Source organism: Molossus molossus, unplaced genomic scaffold, assembly GCF_014108415.1.
Source record: "Molossus molossus isolate mMolMol1 unplaced genomic scaffold, mMolMol1.p scaffold_m16_p_2, whole genome shotgun sequence".
In the NCBI taxonomy this organism is placed as follows: domain Eukaryota; kingdom Metazoa; phylum Chordata; class Mammalia; order Chiroptera; family Molossidae; genus Molossus; species Molossus molossus.
The window spans coordinates 33,152,538-33,173,637 of NW_023425355.1; the positions used below are offsets into that span (position 1 = coordinate 33,152,538).

The following is a 21,100-nucleotide window of genomic DNA, read 5'->3' on the forward strand; positions in this document are numbered from 1 at the left end:
AGACACATAGTAATTAAAATGCCAAAAAGTAAAAACAAAAAGAGAAACGTAAAGGCAACAAGAGATAAGCAACAAGTTACCTACACAGGAAACCCCATAAGGCTCTCAGTTGGCTTCTCAACAGAAACATTACAGGCCAAAAGGGAGTGGCTTGAGGTAATCAAGGTCATGAAAAACAAGGATCTGAATCCAAGACTACTCAATTCAACAAGGCTATCATTCAAAATAGAAGGTCAACTAAAGAGCTTCCCAGACAAAAAAATAAATAAAAATAATAAGGCTAAGAGAATATACTAAGACCAAACAAGCACTGCAAGATATGCTAAAGGAACTTCTGTAATTAGTAGAAGAAATGGGAAGAAAAATAGAACCACACTAAACAAAAATGGCAATAAATAAGTACATTTCAATTATCACCTTAAATGTTAATGGTTGGAATGCTCCGATAAAAAGACACAGAGTAGCTGACAGGATAAGAAAGCATGACTTACATATATGTTGGTTACAAGAGACCCACCTCACAACAAAAGACTCACATAGGTTGAAAGTGAAGGGATGGAAAAATCTTTCAAGTAAATGGAAAGCAAAAAAAGCTGGGGTAGCAATACTCATATCTGATCAACTAGATTTCAAAATGAAGACCATAACTAGAGACAAAGAAGGCCACTACATAATATTGAAAGGATCTATCCAACAGGAAGATACAACTTTGGTAAACATATATGCACCCAATATAGAAGCACCAACATATAATAAAAATCTTTTGGAGAACTTCAAAGGAGAAATTGACAGCAATATAATCATACCAGGGGACTTCAACTCCCTGCTGACATCACTGGATAGACCTTCTAGACAAAAAATTAAAAAGGAAACACAGACTCTAAATAAAGCACAAAATCAAATATATTTAATACATATCTACAGAGAATTACACCCCAAAAGTGCAGAATTCTCATTCTATTCAAGTGCGCATGGGACATTCTCATAGATAGACCACATGTTAGGGCACAAACTGTCTCTATAAGTTCAAGAAGATTGAAATTATATCAAGCATCTTCTCAGATCACAATGGCATGTAACTAGAAATCAACTGCAACAAGAATATGCAAAGACATTTGAAAACATGGAGACTAAATAGCATATTATTGAACAATGAATGGATTACCATGGAGATCAAGGAAGAAATAGAAAACTTCCTAGAAACCAATGAAAATGAACACACAACACAATTTCTATGTGATGCAGTGAAAGCAGTTCAAGAGAGGGAATTTCATAGCACTACAGACCTACCTGAAGAAGCAAAAAAAAAAAAAAAAAAATTCTAACAAAATACCTAACCTCACAACTTAAAGAACTAGAAAGCAAACAAAAAGAGTACCCCAGAACAAGTAGAAGAAAGTAAATATTAAGATTAGAGCAAAATAAATGACATGAAGACAAAAAAAAAAAAAAAAAAAAAAAATTAAAAGGATCAATGAAACAAACAATTGGTTCTTTGAAAAGATAAACAAGATTGATGGACTCTTAGCTAGACTCACCAAGAAACAAAGAGAGAGAACTCAAATACACAAAATCAGAAATGAAAGAGGAGAAATAATAATTGACACCACAGAAATACAACGGACTGATACCAAATATTATGAAAAATTATACGGCAACAAATTAAAAAATCTGAGCGAAATGGTCCAATTTCTAGAAACACAAAGTCTCCCAAAACTGAACTAGAAAGAGATAGAGAGCTTCAACAGACCAATAACAACAGAAGAAATTGAAGGTGTAATCAAGACTCTCCCAGCAAACAAAATGCCAGGCCCAGACGACTTCACGGGGGAGTTTTACCAAACATTCAAAGAAGAACTAATACCCATTCTCCTCAAACTATTTTAAAAAATTCAAGAAGAAGGAAGACTTCCAAACTCTTTTTATGAGGTAGCATAATTCTAATTCCAAAACCAGAAAAAGTCACAGCAAAGAAAGAAAACTACAGACCAATATCCCTGATGAACATAGATACCAAAATCCTGAACAAAATACTAGGAAATCGAATACAGCAATACATCAAAAAATTATTCACCATGACCAAGTAGGCTTCATCACAGGGACACAATGTTGGTACAATATTTGCGAATCAATAAATGTAATACACTACATAAACAAAATGAAAGATAAAAATTATATGAACATATCAATAGACGCTGAAAAAGCATTGAACAAAATTCAGCACCCATTTCTGATAAAAATGCTCAGCAATGTGGGAAGAGAGGGGTCATATCTCAACATTTTAAAGGTTATATATTAAAGACCTACAGCCAACATCATACTCAATGGGGAAAAATAAAAGCATTTCCCTTAAGAACAGGAACAAGGCAAGGATGCCCACTTTCACCACTCTTATTTAACATACTACTGAAAGTCTTAGCCACAACAATCAAACAGGAAGAAAAAATAAAAGGGATCCAAATTGGAAAAGAGGAAGTGAAACTGTCATTATTCACAGATGACATGATACAATATGTAGAAAACCACAAAGACTCCATCAAAAATTTACTAGACTTAATAAATGAATTTGACAAAGTAGCAGGATACAAAATTAACGTCAAGAAATCAATCGCATTCTCATACACCAATGATGAACTCACAGAAAGAGAAACTAAAAAAAAAAAAAAAAAAAAAAAAAATCCCATTTACCATCACAGCAAAAAATTAAGATATCTAGGAATAAACTTAACCAAAGAAGTAAGGACCTATTTGCAGAAAACTGCAGGACATTGAAAAAAGAAATAAAGGAAGACATAAAAAAGTGGAAGCATATACCTTGTTCATGGATTGGAAGAATTAACATCATTACAATGTCCATACTACCCAAAGCAATCTATAGATTCAATGCAACCCCCACTAAAATACCAATGACATATTTCACAGACCTAAAACAAACACTCCAAAAGTTTATATGGAACCAAAAAAGACCCCAAATAGCCAAGCAATCTTGAAAAAGAAGGACAAACTTGGAGGAATCACAACTTTGGATATCAGGTATACTACAAAGCAATTATAATCCGGGCAGCCTAGTACTGGCACAAGAACAGGCATATAGATCAATGGAACAGAACAGAGAACCCAGTAATTGGCCTAAGGCAATATGCTCAATTAATATTTGACAAACGAGGCAAGAGCATACAGAGGAGTAAAGACAGCCTCTTTAATAAATGGTGTTGGGAAAATTGGACAGCTAAGCTACATGAAAAAATAAATAAATAAAACTAGTCCATCAACTTACACCATACACAAAAATAAACTCAAAATGGATAAAAGACATAATTGTGACTTGTGATTCCATAAAAATCCTAGAAGAAAATGTAGGCAACAAAATTTCAGAAATTATACACAGCAGAATTTTCATTGATACATCACATAAGGCAACAGAAACAAAAGAGAAAATGAACACATGGAACTACTTCAAACTGAAAAGCTTCTGCACAGCAAAAGATACAATCATCAAAATGGAAAGGCATCCCACTGTATGGGAGAGCATAATTGCCGATGATATATCAGATAAGGGGTTAATTTCCAATGTACAGTGATACCTCAGTTCTCGAACATAATTCGTTCCAGGAGGACGGTCGAGAACCAAATTGTTCGAGAACCGAAGCAATGAAACCCAATAGGAAATAATGGAAACTGGATTAATTCGTTCCAAGCCCCAGAAAATGCCTATTTACTGGCCTAATTTGTATATAATATGTAGAAAAACATAAGTCTCAACAAGAAATTAAAGTGTACAGTATGTCTAAGGGTTAAATTCAGTGTAAAGCGTGACTCTCTCCACAAAGCGTGACTCTCTGCACAATGCGTGACTCTCTCTCTGCACTCACACTGATGACGCAAGCAAGGCGCGCTGGGCCGAATGAACGCCATTCGGCTCAACTTGGCTCATCTCGGAAGTTCGAGTTCCAAATATTTGTTCGGATTCCAAGACAAAAGTTTCTCGAATCTCCTGGTCGAATACCGATTTGGTCGAAATCCGAGGCGTTCGAGAACCGAGGTATCACTGTATATAGAATGCTCATACAACTCAACAAAAGGAAAACAAAGAACCCAATTAAAAAATGGGCAGAGGAACTAAATAGACACCTCTCCAAACAGAAAACACAAATGGCTAGGAGACATATGAAGAAATACTCAACATCACTAATCATCTACAGATGCAAATGAAAACAACAATGAGGTATCACCTCACACCTGTCAGAATGGCCGCCATCAACAAATCATCAAACAGCAAGTGTTGGCGAGGGTGTGGAGAAAAGGGGACTCTAGTACACTGCTGGTGGGAATGCAGACTGGTGCAGCCACTACAGAAAACCATATGGTGTTACCTCAAAAAGTTAAAAATTGAACTGCCATTTGACCCAGTGATCCTACTTCTAGGAATATATCTTAAGGAGCCTGAAACACCAATCAGAAAGAATATATGTACCCCTATGTTTATAGCAACACTTTTTATAATAGCTGAGATCTGGAAACAACCCAAGTGTCCATCAGTCGTTTAGTGGATAAAGAAGCTATGGTACATGTACACAATGAAATACTCTGCAGCTGTAAGAAAAAAAGACCGTTTATTCTTTGAGATGGCATGGAAGGACCTGAAGAGTATTATGCTAATCTAAACAAGCCAAGCAGAGAAAGACAAATATCACATGATCTCACTCATTTATGGAATATAATGAACTATACAAACTGTGAACAAAATTGACCCAGAGACATAGAGGTGGGGTATAGATTGACAAGCCTCAGAGAAGGGGTGATTTGGGGGGAAGAGATAAACCACAGAATTATATGTATGTATGCATAATCAATGGACATAGACAACAAAGCTGGGGATGGGTCCGGAGGGATGAGGAGGAGGGTGTAAATGGAGGAAAAGAAGAAACATCTGTAACAAAAACAAATTAAAAAAAAAAAGATGATGATGTGTTGGAGCCCATAAAAATAACATTTGATTTTCCAAACATTTAAAATATCAGTTATAATAAAAATGAATATATTTAATGAGATAACTAATCCATCCTATAAAATAAAATGTTTTCATATTGGATTGGAGAAGATGGTGGTCTAATTGGCAGACATTTTATGTACCTCTTCCTAGGGCCAGATTGGTAATAAAACTAACTTGGGAAACATTCACCTGGAATTACCAACTAAGGCCTATCTGAGGAGGAAACTTGTAACAGGGAAGGACAGAAACTGTGGGGTTACAGCATTGGAAGATGGACATTTTTTAACCTTGTGCTAAGCAGTCTCAACCTGTGTTAGTGCATTCTGGGAATCCTAGTTGGGAGTCGGGGTGGGGAACCTGACCTAGCTATACTGGGTGCTTCATTTGCATGTGAATAAGGGTTTGTTATCTTTTGGTTTCAAGGTCTCTTCCCCTAAAAAGCAAGAGACAAAGCTAGGATGTATGCATTAATGCCATCTCAAGGAAATAATTTACTTAATTCCACTTGGTAACCTGGGGGTACCAGTCTGCAAATAAATGGGACTGTGACCAGAGATCTGGAGCATTTGCTACCTTGCAAATCTCCCCCTACTCCAAGCAGTGTGTGATTGTAGTTTCATTGTGTTGCACAGATCCAGGCAGGCCAAGAGACGGCAAGAAATCACCTTGAGACTGGTAGGACAGACAAGATTTCATGGGACTGGCCCAGCTTCCATGGGCAATAGGCCAAGAGAGAGGAGAAATCTTGCAGCTGCAGGTGGTGAGGGGTGTTAATTGAGAGAATTGAGGCCTGAAGTCCAGGCTAGGCACCCCAGTCTGGAGTACCAGAGCTGAAAACAGTGGTCCATGTAACATCCAGCAGTGAAAGGTGCAGGGCTCTGGCTGCCAAGGACCTGAAGCTGGTTGGAGATAAAGAAACAACCCCCAGTGAAAGAAAAAGAGGAAACTCCAGGAAAAAAAAAGCTAAATGAAATGGAGGCAAGAAATTTCTCACATATGGAGTTTAAAGTCATGGTTATGAGGTTGCTCAAGGAACTTAGTGAGAATTTTAAAGAACTCAGTGAGAACTACAACAGCATGAAAGAAGAAATAGAAACCATAAATAAAAATCAGTTGAAAATAAAAAATAACATATCTCCCATCAATAATACACAGAAAGGAATCAGAAGTATATTGAATGAGGCAGAAGACTGAATAGTGATTTGGAAGACAAGGTAGGAAAATACACCCAGTTAGAGTAACAAAAAGAAAAAATAATTAAAAAGCAGTAAGATAGTTTAAGGGAACTTTGCTGCAATATAAATGTAACAACAGCCCTGGCCAGTTTGGCTCAGTGGTTGGACCATTGGCCTGTGGTCTGGAGAGACCCAGGCTCGGTTCCTGCTAAGGGTGCATACCTTGGTTGCAGTTTGTCCCTAGCCCTGGTTGGGTCGTGTGGGTGGCAACCACTCGATGTGTCCATTTCACGTTGATGTTTCTCTCTCTCTCTCTCTCTCCCTCCCACTCTATCTGAACAAAATATCAAAAAATGTCCTCGAGTGAAGATAAAAAAAAGAAAAATGTAACAACATCCACAACATAGGGGTACCAGAAGGAGAAGAATGTGAGCAAGAAGTAGAAAACTTCTTTAAAGAAATAACGACAGAGGGGGAAAAGAGGGCAGAGTGAATGGAAGCTACACAGACCATCTCCCGGGACCAAACTGGAATTACAACAAAAGCAAAGACAAATCGTCAGGAAAAGTCAACAGAAAAGCAGCTTGGAGGACCACACAACCAGGGACACTGATTCAATCCTGGTAGGTTTGCGGAGACACACGAGGGGGCCGGGAGCCCACGGTCCACAGGGGCCGGGGCTGGGAGCTGTGGCCTGGGTTGGGGGCTGTGGCGGTCTCAGTTACGAGCTGCGCCCACGGCTGGGACCTGCGGCCTCAGCTGGGAGCTGTGCCCTCTGCTGGAAACTGCGGCCTTGGCTGGGAGCTGCACCCTTGGCTGGGGGCTGTGCCCAGGGCTGGGAGCTGCGGCCTCAGCTGGTACCTGCGCCATTGGCAGGGACCTGCAGCCTCGGCTGGGAGCTGTGCCCTCAGCTGGGACCTGCAGCAGCCTCGGCTGGGACCAAAGACCTTAGCTGGGAGCAGCGCCCTTAGCTGGGAGCGGCGCCAACAGGTTATAATTCCAAGGGGCGCCACAGCGCAGAGCTGAGACAGAGGCTAAAATAGCAGCAGCCACTCACCTTGGGCTCCTGCAGAGGGTGGGCAGACTGGAGTGGAACAGTGTGGGGACACTGGGAATTGGAGGGTGCTCAGAGCTTTTGCTGAGTTATAGCCACGCAGGACTGTGGTCATCTTACTCCTTCCCAGGGCCCTGGGGAGAGGCGGTGGCCCCTCCCTGGAAGATTCAACCCCACCCAGTGGCCATTGAAATGCTGAGTGTGCCCACTAACAACCAATATCTGCCCACCCTCAGAAAATCCTCTTACACTAAGCACCAGAAGGAGTTTTTCAGACAACTCAGAAACCAAGGTTCTTCAGGTGATCGCTACTAATACCCTCCAGGCAAAAAGCTAGTGGTTAACTACCATTCCCTGCACTAGCAAGCCTAACCAGGAAAGTAAGACTTGACAGTGGTGTTTAACTTGGGTCCTCCCTGCCTCATCCAAACCCAGGAGAGGGAGCCACAAACAGAAGAACACCAACACGCACAGGAAATATTTGGCAGGCTCCAAAGCCTGCTGTGATAGCCAAAATGGTGAAACACAAACACAAAAGCCAAATGAAAGAACAAGAGACCTCTACTGAAGATGAGATAAATTAGGTGCAGTTAAGCCAGTTAACAAAACTAGAATTCAGAGCCATTATCTTGGGGAAGTTCAACAGCATGTGTAAGGACATAAGCACCATGAGTAAAGACATAGAAATGTAGAAAATCAACCAGTTGGAATTAAAAATCACCAAGAAGAAATGAAGAATGACATAGCAGAAATAAAGAACACATTTGAAAGTCTAAATAGCAGACTAGAGGAAGCTAAGGACTGGATCAGTGAATTAGAAGATAGGGTAAAAAATCAACCAATCAGAAAACCAAAAGAAAAAAAAAATAATTAAAAACCAGGAAAACAGCTTAAGAGAACTGTGGGACAACTGGAAATGTAATAATATTCGCATCATAAAAGTCCTCGAAGAAGAAAATGAGCAAGGGTTAGAGAATATATTTGAATAAATAGTGACAGAAAACTTCCCTAATGTGGTGGAGGATGAAGGCATTCAAGTTCAAGAAACACAGAGAGCCCCAAGTAAGAAGAACCCAAACAGGCCCACACCAAAACATATAGTAATTGAAGTGCCAAAAATTAAAGACAAAGAGAGAATCCTAAAAGCAGCAAGACATAAGCAACAGGTTACCTACAAAGGAAACCACATAAGACTCTCAGCCGATTTCTCAACAGAAACACTACAGGCCACAAGGGAATGGCATGAGGTACAAGGTCATGAAATACAAGGATCTAAATCCAAGACTACTCTACCAAGCAAGGCCATCATTCAAAACGAAGGTCAAATAAAGAGCTTTCCAGACCGACAAAAAAGGCTAAGGGAATACATTAGCACCAAACCAGCACTGCAAGAAATGTTAAAAGGACTGCTGTAATTAGCAGGAGAAATAGGAAGAAAAATGGAACCACACTAAACAAAAATGGCAATAAATAACTACATATTAATAATCACCTCAAATGTAAATGGATGGAATGCTCCCATAGAAAGACACAGAGTAGCTGACTGGATAAGAAAGCATGACTCATCTATATGTTGTTTACAAGAAACCCACATCACAACCAAAGACCCCCATAGGTTGGAAGTGAAGAAATAGAAAAAAATCTTCAAAGTAAAAGTGAAGGAAAAAACAGCTGGGGTAACAATACTTATATCTGATAAAATAGATTTCAAAATGAAGTCCATAACGAGAGATAAAGAAGGCCACTACATAATATTTAAAGGATCTATCTAACAGGAAGATATAACCTTGATAAACCTATATGCACCCAATATAGGAGGACAGAATATATTGAAAATCTTATGGAAGACATCAAAGGAGAAATTGATAGCAATACAATCATAGCAGGGTCTTCAACACCCCACTGACATCACTGGATAGATCCACTAGACAAAAAATTAGCAAGGAAACAGAGACTCTAAATGAAGCACTAGACCAAATGTATTTAATAGACATATACAGAGAATTATACCCCAAAACTGCAGAATCCACATTCTTCTCAAGTGCACATGGGACATTCTCAAAGATAGACCAAATGTTAGGGCACAAACTAAGTCTACAAGTTCAAAAAGATTGAAATCATATCAAGCATCTTTTTAAATCACAATGGCATGAAACTGGAAAACAATAGCAACAAGAACATGCAAAGATATTTGACCACATGGAGGCTAAATAGCATGTTATTAAACAACAAATGGGTTACAAAGGAGATCAAGGAATAAATTAAAAACTCCCTGGAAACCAATGAAAATGAACACACAACAACACAAAAGCTATGGGATGCAGCGAAAGCAGTTTGAGAGGGAAGTTCATAGCACTCCAGGCCTACCTCAAAAAGCAAGAAAAATTTCTAACAGAATATCTAACCTCACAACTTAAAGAACTAGAAAGCAAACAAAAAGAAAACCCCAGAGCAAGGAGAAGAAAGGAAATAGTAAAGATCAGAGCATAAATAAATTACATGGAGACCAAGAAAACAATTCAAAGGATCAATGAAACAAAGAGCTGGTTGTTTGATAAGATAAACAAGATTGATGGACACTTAGCTAGACTCACCAAGAAACAAAGAGAGAGAACTCAAATACACAAAATCAGAAATGAAAGAGGAGAAGTAACAACTGACACCACAGAAATACAAAAGATCATTAACAACTATTATATGGCAAAAAATTTGAAAATCTAAGCTAAATGGATAAATTTGTAGAAACACACAGTCTCCCAAAACTGAACCAGGAAGACATAGAAAACTTGAACAGACCAATAACAACTAAGGAAATTGAAGATTTAATCAAGATTCTTCCAGCAAACAAAAATCCAGGCCCGGATGGCTTCACAGGAGTTTTACTGAACATTCAAAAAAGAACTAACACCCATTCTCCTCAAACTATTTCAAAGAATTCAAGAAGAAGGAAGACTTCCAAATTTGTTTTATGAGGCCAGCATAATTCTAATTTTAAAACCAGAAAAAGACATCACAAAGAAGAAAACTGCAGGCCAATATTGCTGATGAACATAGACACCAAAATTTTGAACAAAATACTAGCAAATCGGACCTAGCAATACATTAAAAAAATTATTCACCATGACCAAGTGGGATTCATCCCAGGGATGCAAGGCTGGTACAATATTCGCAAGTCAATAAATGTGATGCACCACATAAATAAAATAAGAATAAAAACCACATGATCATAGCAATAGATGCCGAAAAACCTTCAACAAAATCCAGTATCCATTTCTGATAGGAACGCTCAGCAATCTGGGAATGGAGGGATCATATCTTGACATAATAAAGGCCATATATGAAAGACCTACAGCCAACATCATTCTCAATGGGCAGAAACTAAAAGCATTTCCCTTAAGAACAGGAACAAGATAGAGATGCCCATTTTCCCAACTCTTATTTAATATAGTATTGGAAGTCTTAGCCACAGCAATCAGACAGGAATTAAAAATAAAAGGGATCCAAATTGGAAAGGAGGAAGTGAAATTGTCATTATTTGCAAGTGACATGATATTATACATAGAAAACCCTAAAGACTCCATTAAATATCTAATAGACATAATAAATGAATTTGTCAAAGTAGCAGGATATAAAATTAATGTATAGAAATTGATGGCATTCTTATACACCAATGATGAACTCACAGAAAGAGAAACTAAGAAAACAATTTTATTTACCATCACAGCAATAACATTAAGATACCTAGGAATGAACTTAACCAAATAAGTAAAGGACCTATTTGCAGAAAACTACAGGTCAGTAAAAAAAGAAATAGAGAAAGATATAAAAAAGTGGAAGCACATACCTTGTTCATGGATTGGAAGAAATAACATCATTAAAATGTCCCCACTACCCAAAGCAATCTATAGATTCAATGCATTCCCCATCAAAATACCAATGACGTATTTCACAGAACTAGAACAAATATTTCGAAAGTTCATATGGAACCAAAAAAGACCTTGATAGCCACAGCAATTTTGAAAAAGAGGGACAAAGTAGGTGGGATCACAATACCAGTTATAAGGTTATACTACAAAGCCACTGTAATCAAAACACCCTGGTGCTGGCACAAGAATAGGCATATAGACCAGTGGAACAGAACAGAGAACCCAGAAATGGACCCAAGACATTATGATCAATCAATATTTGACAAAGGATGCAAGACCGTATAATGGAGAAAAGACAGCCTCTTTAATAAAGGGTGTTGGGAAAATTGGACCGCTACATGAAAAAAAAATGAAACCAGTCTGTCAATTTACACAATACATAAAAATAAACTCAAAATGGATAAAACACTTAAATGTGACCCATGAATCCATAAAAATCCTAGAAGAAAACAGGCAACAAAATTTTGGACATCATATGCAGCAGAATTTTCACTGATACATCACCTAAGACAACAGAAACAAAGGAAAAAATGAATACATGGGACTACATCAAACTAAAAAGCTTCTGCACAGCAAAAGAAACAATCATCCAAATGGAAAGGCAACCCACTGTATGGGAGAGCAAAATCACCAATGCTACATCAGATAAGGGGTTAAATTCCAAAATATAGAGAGTACTCATACAATTCAACAAAAGGAAGACAAAGAACCCAATTAAAACATGGACGGAGGAACTGAATAGACACCTCTCCATAAAGAATATACAAATGGCCAAGAGACATATGAAGAAATGCTCAACATCACTAATCATCAGAGGGATGCAAATTAAAACAACAATGAGGTATCGCCTCACACCTGTCAGAATGGCTGCCATAAGCAAATCAGCAAACAACAAGTGTTGGTGAGGGTGTGGAGAAGGGGACTCTAGTACACTGCTGGTGGGAATGCAGACTGGTGCAGCCACTATGGAAAACAATATGGTGTTACCTCAAAAAATTAAAAATTGAACTTCCATTTGACCCAGTGATCCCACTTCTAGGAATATACCCTAAGAAGGCTGAAACACCAATCAGAAAAAATATATGTACCCCCATGTTCATAGCAGCACTATTTACAATAGCTAAGATCTGGAAACAGCCCAAGTGTTCATTAGTAGATGAATGGATTTAAAAGCTGTGGTACATATACACAATGGAGTACTATGCATCTGTAAGAAAGAAAGATCTCTTATCCTTTGAGACTACATGGAGGGACCTGGAAAGTATTATCCTAAGCGAAACAGGCCAAGCGGAAAAAGACAAACACCCCATGATCTCACTTATTTGTGGAATATAATGAATATAACAGTCTGAGGAATACAGTAGTCCCAGAGATGTGGAAGTAGGGTATAGACTGACTACCCTCAGAAGAGGGGGTGGTGGAGGGAGGGAAGAGATAAACCACAGAACGTACATGCATGTATGCATAACCAATGGACATGGACAACAATGCCCGGAGTGTGGTGGGGGGGATGGGGAGGACGTTGTTAATGGGGAAAAAAAGAGAAACATCTGAAACAAAAATAAAACTAAAAAAACAAAACAAACAAACAAAAGATTTTGACCTTTTGCCACTCAAAATGTTAAAATTCATCAAACATTTTTTAGACATTTATGAATAAAGTGAGAAATTCCTACTTTGCAGAAGTTACATTAGCCCATTGACATTGATATTTGAAAATTGGCCACATGGAATGGGATCCCCTCAAGAAAAAAAGGCTCTAGAGTCCATCCAAATTGCAAAACTGAAGAAAATTCCATTTGACTGACCAGAGAGCTTGCACAGCAAAGGCTTATGCAACCACCTATCATGTCTGCTGCAACATCTGGACCACCTATGAGGAGCATAAGTTAGATACCTCATAGTTCTGTTCCAGTGATATGGGGAAAGGTGGGCCCCCACACCAGGCCAATGGTCCCCATTTCAGGTCTCAGGCTCCAGCCTTTTCTCCTTCTCATCTCATCAGAGCAGTATTCCTCACCTCAAGAGAAATCACACGTATACATGTGGATACTGAAGTTCACTTGTCCCTTATTCCCCAAATATAGCCACCACCTCTTGGTTATCTCTCAGTCCTGAGAGTATAACACTGGCAATGCCACTCAACCTTCAGAAAAAAGACCCAGTGAAGAGGAATATGCAGGCCTCATTGTTATTGAGGCATAGGGCCACTTGGGCAGAAAATTCAGGGCCCCAGACACATGACACATGATTGGAGACAGGAAGTGTAGGTTCTAGTGTGTGAATCCTCTTGATCCCACACTCTGGACCCTTGGCTGTTTGCAGAGAGTGGGACTTGAGGAGAGTGCAAGTAGAGCCTCGAAAGTGTGTGACCCATGACAAACCCCTCTGTAGCCTGGGTCTTAGAGCAGTCCTATGATTCACAACTGGCCCAGCATAACCAGCCTATAAGACCATCTGCCTCCTGGTGTTTATGTCCTGGTGCAGTGCTCTATCTCATTTAATAGAGCTGAGCTATATGACCAACCATTTGTCATGCAGCGATAAAAAAATTAAGTCAGATGTTGGCACTGAGAGTAGGGTTTTGTGGTCACAAAACTTATAATGTGGGAATGGCTTTGAAAATGGCCAGTGGACAGGAGAAGCTGGAAGGACTTTGAGGAGAGTATGAGTGAAAGTCAAAGATGTTTTGAAGAGACTATTGTCAGAAGCCTGACAGAGACTTCTGTGAGACCTCAAAGGGAAGTGAGGGAGATGTTATTGGACACCGGAAGAAAAGATCCCTTACTATGTAGTGCAGTGATGTGGGAATTAGAAAATGTACAACAAACTGGGTAATATAACCAAGGAGATTTTCCAAGCAGAGAGTTGAAGGTGATGCCTAGTTTCTTCATGCTGTTTATAGCAACATGTGAGATGAAAAAGTTAAACTAAAGGATGGATTCCAGCATAAAAAAAAGAAGACAGAACTTTCTGCTTTGAAAATCCCTAACCACAATTAGATGGCAACAATGTTAAAGGTAAGAAAGGCTAACAGAAAAAGGTCCTTCCAGATCTCTTCCAGGAAAATATGGCATAAAGATGAAGGCAAGGGTATAAGTATATAGTCTTGTGTTGAGGCTTCAGGAAGTTCTGGGCCAGTGCCTTGAAGATGCTTAAAAGAACAAAGTAGGTCTTCTAAGAGTGTGAAGAGTGTTATCCATAAGCAGTCTCAGCAGAAGCCCAAGGCTCAACGGGCTTATCTCAAAAGAATAGAGTATGTGCCTCTGTTTAATGGAGTAAACCTCAATAAGAATCCTAGAATGTCCACATAAGGCCTTTACAAAAATAAAAACTTTTTAACAGCACGGAGATCAGAACCTGTTTCAGGCCTGTCAAATGAAACTGCGAGGATAAATTCCCACTAGGATTGCCCTTTCATTTTAAATGATGATGACAAAATGCCCTGTGTCATTCCACATGGAACGCTACATGTTACAACATAAAAATGTATTTCATTTTTTTAATTAATTTATTTTTGTTACAAATGTTTTTCCCTTTTCCCCTATTCGCACCCTCCTCTCGCTCCCCATCCCATACAGCATTGTTGTCTATGTCTATTGGTTATGCTTATATGCATAAGTTCTTTAATTTATCTCTTCCCTCACCCCCACCCCATCCTCTGAAGTTTTTCAGCCTGAACCCTACTTCTATGTCTCTGGGTCTATTTTATTCATCAACTTATTTTGTTCATTGATTCCACAAATAAGTGAGATCCTGTAATACTTGCCTTTCTCTGACTGGTTTATTTCACTCAGCATAATACTCTCCAGGTCCCTCCATGTTGTCTCAAAGAATAAGAGATCTTTCTTTCTAACAGCTGCGTAGTATTCCATTGTGTATATGTACCACAGCTTTTTTAGCCACTCATCTATTGATGGACACTTAGGCTTTTTCCAGATTTTAGCAATTATAAATAGTGCTGCCTGAATATAGGGGTACATATATTCTTTCTGATTGGTGTTTTAGGCTTCTTAGGATATACTCCTAGAAGTGGGATCACTGGATCAAATGGCAATTGGATTTTTAATTTTTTGAGAAAACACCATACTGTTTTTCATAGTGGCTGTACCAGTCTGCATTCCCACCAGCAGTGTACTAGAGTCCCCTTTTCTCCACTCCCTTGCCAACACTGGTTGTTTGATGATTTGTTGATGGCGGCCATTCTGGCAGGTGTGAGGTGATACCTCATCATTGTTTTAATTTGCATCTGTCTGATCATTAGTGATGTTGAGCATTTCTTCATATGTCTCTTAGCCATTTGTATGTCCTGTTGAAGAGGTGTCTATTTAGCTCCTCTGCCCATTTTTCAATTGGGTTCTTTGTCTTATTTTTGTTGAGTTGAATGAGCACTCTCTATACATTGGAAATTAACCCCTTATCTGATGTATCATTGGCAATTATGCTCTCCAAAACAGTGGGTTGCCTTTCCATTTGGATCATTGTTTCTTTTGCTGTGCAGAAGCTTTTAGTTTGATGAAGTCCCATGTGTTCATTTTTTCCTTTGTTTCTGTTGCCTTAGGTGATGTATCAGTGAGAATTCTGCTGCACATGATGTCTGAAATTTTGTTGCCTACATTTTCTTCTAGGATTTTTATGGATTCACAAGTCACATTTAAGTCTTTTATCCATTTTGAGTTTATTCTTGTGTATCGTGTAAGTTTATGGTCTAGTTTCAGGGTTTTGTTTTTTTGTTTTTGCATGCAACTGTCCAATTTTCCCAACACCAATTATTAAAGAGGCTGTCTTTACTTCATTGTATGCTCTTGCCACCTTTGTCAAATATTAATTGAGCATAATGTTTTGGGTCCATTTCTGGGTTCTCTGTTGTATTCCATTGATCTATATGCTTGTTCTTGTGCCAGTAGTAGGCTGTTTTGATTACAGTAGCTTTGTAATATAACCTGACATCCAGTATTGTGATCCCACCTACATTGTCTTTCTTTTCCAAGATTACTGTGGCTATTTGGCCTCTTTTTTGGTTCCATATGAACTTTTGAGACATTCGTTCTAGTTCTGTGAAACATGTCTGTGGTATTTAGATAGGGATTGCATTGAATCTATAGATTGCTTTGGGTAGTATGGATATTTCAATGATATTAATTTTTCCAATCCACAAACAAGGTATGTGCTTCCACTTTTTTATATCTTCCTCTGTTTCTTATTTTCAACAAGAAATATTAGTTTGTTGCGAATAGGTCCTTTACCTTTTTGGTTAAGTTTATTCCTAGTTATCTTAATTTTTTTTTGCTGCAATAATAAATGGGATAGCTTTTTTAGTTTCTCCTTCTGCAAGTTGATTATCGGTGTATACGAATGTCGTAGATATCTTGATGTTAATTTTGTATCCTGCTACATTGCCAAATTCATTTATTAAATCTAGCAGAGTTTTGATGGAGTCTTTAGGGTTCTTCATGTATAATATCATGCCATTGCGCATAATGACAGTTTCACTTCCTCCTTTCTAAATTGGACCCCTTTTATTTATTCCTCATGTCTGATTGCTGTGACTAAGACTTCCAGTACTATGTTAAATAAGAGTGGTGAAAGTGGGCATCCCTGTCTTGTTCCTGTTCTTAAGGGAAATGCTTTTATTTTTTGTCCATTGAGTATGATGTTGGGTGTAGATTTTTCATGTATGGCCTTTATTATGTCAAGATATGATCCCTCTATTTCCACATTGCTGAGTGTTTTTATCAGAAATGGGTGCCGGATTTTGTCAAATGCTTTTTCAGCATCTATTGATATGATCATATGGTTTTTATCTTTAATTTTGTTTAAGTGGTGTATCAAATTTATTGGTTTGCGAGTATTGTACCAGCCTTGCATCCCTGCGATGAATCCCACTTGGTCATGGTGAATAATATTTTAAATGTATTGCTGGATCCAATTTGCTAGTATTTTGTTCAAGAATTTGGCATCTGTGTTCATCAGGGATATTGGTCTCTAGTTTTCTTTATTTGTAGTGCCTTTATCTAGTTTTGACATTAGAATTATTCTGGCCTCATAAAACGATTGAGGAAGTCTTCCTTCTTATTTAATGTTTTGGAATAGTTTGAGGAGAATGGGTATTAGTTCTTCTTTGAATGTTTGGTCAGACTCCCCCATGAAGCCATCTGGGCCTGGCATTTTGTTTGCTGGGAGAGTCTTCATTATATCTTCAATTTCCTTTGTTGTTATTGATCTGTTCAAGTTTTCTAACTCTTTCTGGTTCAGTTTTGGGGGACTAGGTGTTTCTAGAAATTTGTTCGTATTGCTTAGATTGTCCAATTTGTTGCTGTATAATTTTTCATAGTATTTGTTAACGATCCTTTGTATTTATGTGTTATCAGTTGTTACTTCTCCTCTTTCATTTCTAATTTTGTGTATTTGGGTTCTCTCTGTTTGTTTCTTGGTGAGTCTAGCTAAGTGTCCATCAATTTTGTTTATCTTTTTGAAAAACCAGCTCTTTGTTTCATTGATCCTTTGAATTATTTTGTTGGTCTCTATGTCATTTGTTTCTTCTCTGATCTTTACTATTTCCTTTCTTCTACTTACTCTGGGGTTTTCTTTCTTTCTTTTTTTTTTTCGGCTTTCTAGTTCTTCAAATTATGAGGTTAGATAGTCCACTAGTAAATTTTCTTATTTCTTGATGTAGGCTTGTAGTGCTATGAACTTCCCTCTCAGAACTGCTTTCATTGCATCCCATAGATTTTGTGTTGTTGTGTGTTCATTTTCATTGGTTTCCAGGAAGTTTTTAATTTATTCCTTGATCTCCTTGGTAACCCATTTATAGTTTAATAACATGCTATTTAGCCTCCATGTGTTCAAATATCTTTGCATGTTCTTGTTACAATTGATTTCTAGTTTCATGCCGTTGTGATCTGAGAAGATGCTTGATACGATTTCAATCTCCTTGAACTTGTAGAGACTTAGTTTGCATTCTAATATGTGGTCTATTTTTGAGAATGTCCCATGTGCACTTAAAAAGATTGTGAATTCTGTAGTTTTGGGGTGTACTTCTCTGTAGATATCTATTAAATTCATTTGATCTAGTACTTCACTTAGAGTCTCTGTTTCCTTGTTAGTTTTTCGTTTGTAGGATCTATTCACTGATGTCAGCAGTGTGTTGAAGTCTCCTGCTATGAATGTATTGCTGTCGATTTCTACTTTGAAGTCCTCCAGAAGATTTTTAATATATTTTATTGCTACTATATTGGGTGCATATATGTTTACCAAGGTTATATCTTCCTGTCGGATAGAACATTCAATATTATGTATTGGCCTTCTTTGCCTCTGGTTATGGACTTCAATTTGAAATCAATTTTATCAAATATACACACAGCTCAGGAGAGTAGGACATCACATGCCATGCAGAACACAGAGGGATATACTGTGGAACAGAGTGAACTATAAGTGTATGTGGGTATCAGGCTTTGTAGTACAGTAAGTCCTCACTTAACATTGTGGATAAATTCTGGAACTGTAAGCAAAATGACATATAACCAAAGCAATTTTACCGTAGGTTAATTGATATAATTAAGAATTACATTCCTATGGCATCTCATCAACTTTATTATATCACAACATTAAATGAAATGACATTGAATAAAATAACATTATTTGAGGACCTGAATTAAGAGGGTGAGGTATACCCTGATTCCAGAGGGAGGATATGATTGGCTTGTTTAAATAATTCTGTTGGTTGACAGCGAAATAAAACCACTGTGATAATAAGCAGGCATACACTTGGTCTATTTGAAGATTGTTTGGCCAGAGGACCCTATTTGGAGGATTAGAGTGGTGAAACAGGCTTTCCATTAGGCCATTCAAGACCCTCCTGATTTTAAAGATATCAAGGAAGCACAAAATATTAATTGTAGCTCTCACCAGATGTGGAGAAAAGGGAACCCTAGTACACTGCTGGTGGGTTTGCAGACTGGTACAGCCACTGTGGAAAACAGTATCGAGGCTCTCAGCTGAGGCTGCCTGAGTGCCCCTGTCTGCTGACTCATGCTTTTCTGCCATTTCTTGGCAAAAAAATGGCAACCAATGGTGCTGTTCTGAAGAGACTGGAACAGAAAGGTGTAGAGGCAGTTCAAATTATTGACTATCTTAAATAACAAATTTCTTTTCTTATGGAAAAGCAACGTTGCAGAAAACTTTGACAAAAGAGAAGAAACTTTCAGTCAAAAATGTTAAATTGGACAAAGAAATTGAAGAATTGAAGCAAGAACTAATTCAGGCAGAAATTTAAAATAGAGTGAAACAAAGACCATTTCCACCTGGCACAGCACTGCAGGCTAATTCCACGGTTTCTGAAAATGCAGTACAGTTTATACCAATCACAACCTATCTTCTGGTGCCAAAGAACAGGTAGAAGGGGGAGGAGGAGAAGAAAGCAAGGTGAAGAGAAACTTGAAAAGAGAGGAGGGTCCAGCCGGTGTAACTCAGTGGTTGAGTGTCGACCCATGCACCAAGAGGTCGCCAGTTCGATTCCCAGTCAGGATACATGCCCAGGTTGTGGGTCTGGTCCCCAGTGGGGGGCATGCAGGAGGCGGCTAATCGATGTTCTCTCTCACTGCTGTTTCTACCTTTCTCTCCCTGTCACTCTAAAATCAATAAAGGAAAAAAATTAAAAGAAAAAGGAAAGGAGAGAAAAGGGGAAAAAACAATCAGTAGCAGGAAGTGCTGACTCTAAGCCAATAGATGTTTCCCATCTGGATCTTCAAATTGGTTGTATCATCACTGATAAAAAAAAAAAAAAAAAAAAATCTTGATGCAGAATCTTTGTATGCAGAAGAAGTAGATGTTGGGGAAGCAGTCCCAAGAACAGTTGTCAGTGGCCTGGTGAATTATGTTCCTCTTGATCAGGTGCAAAATTAGATGGTGATTTTACTTTGTAACCTAAAACCTTTAGAGATTATGAGAGTATTATGTCAAGCAATGGTGATGAGTGCTATTTCACCAAAGTTGAAATATTGGCACCTCCTACTGGATCTTTTCTTGGAAACAGAATTACTTTTGATGCTTTTCCTGAAGAGCCTGACAAGGAGTTGAATTCTAAGAAGAAGATTTGTGATCAGATTCAGCCTGATCTTTATACCAATAATGAGTATATGGCTATATATAAAGAAGCTCCCTTTGAGGTGAAAAGAAAGAGAGTATGTAGGGTTCATACTATGACCAACAGTGGAATAATATAAAATTAAGTTAGAATGCTTCAGTTACTGAAATGCATTGGACAAAAAACAAAAACAAACAAACAAAAAACTTTAATATCAATTAAAAAATACATTTGTTACTTATGCCTAAAATAACATTAAAAAAAAAAAAAAAAAAAAAAAACAGTACGGAATGTCCCCTCAAAATTAAAAATTAAACTGCCATTTGACCCAGTGATCCCACTCCTAGGAATATATCCTAAGAATCCCAAAACAGCAGTCAGAAAGAATATATGCACCCCTGTATTCATAGCAACACATTTTTTTATAATTGATTTTATTTTTACAGAAAGAGGAAGGGAAAGAGAGATAGAAACATTGATGTGAGACAGAAACATCGATCGACCGCCTCCTACAAGCTCCCTCAACCCAGAATCGAGCCCTCAACCCAGACATGTGCCCTGACCAGGAATCTAACCAGGACCTCTCAGTCCATGGGACAATGCTCAATCCACTGAGCCACACTGGCTGGGCTATAGCAGCACTTTTCACAATAGCTAAGATCTGAAAACAACCCAAGTGCCCCTCAGTAGCTGAGCATATAAACAAAGTTGTGGTATATTTACACAATGGAATACTATGCTACTGTAAAAAAGAAGGACCTATTACCCTTTGAGACAGCATGGAGGGAACTGGAGAGTATTATGCTAAGCAAAATAAGCCAGTCTGAGAAAGACAAGTATCACACGAACTCACTCACATGTGGAATC

At 38.2% G+C, this 21,100-nt stretch overlaps 1 pseudogene; it reads left to right on the forward strand.

The window, feature by feature from the left end:
- Positions 1–19,179: 19,179 nt before the first annotated feature.
- LOC118636175 lies at positions 19,180–20,372 on the forward strand (annotated as a pseudogene).
- Positions 20,373–21,100: the final 728 nt, after the last annotated feature.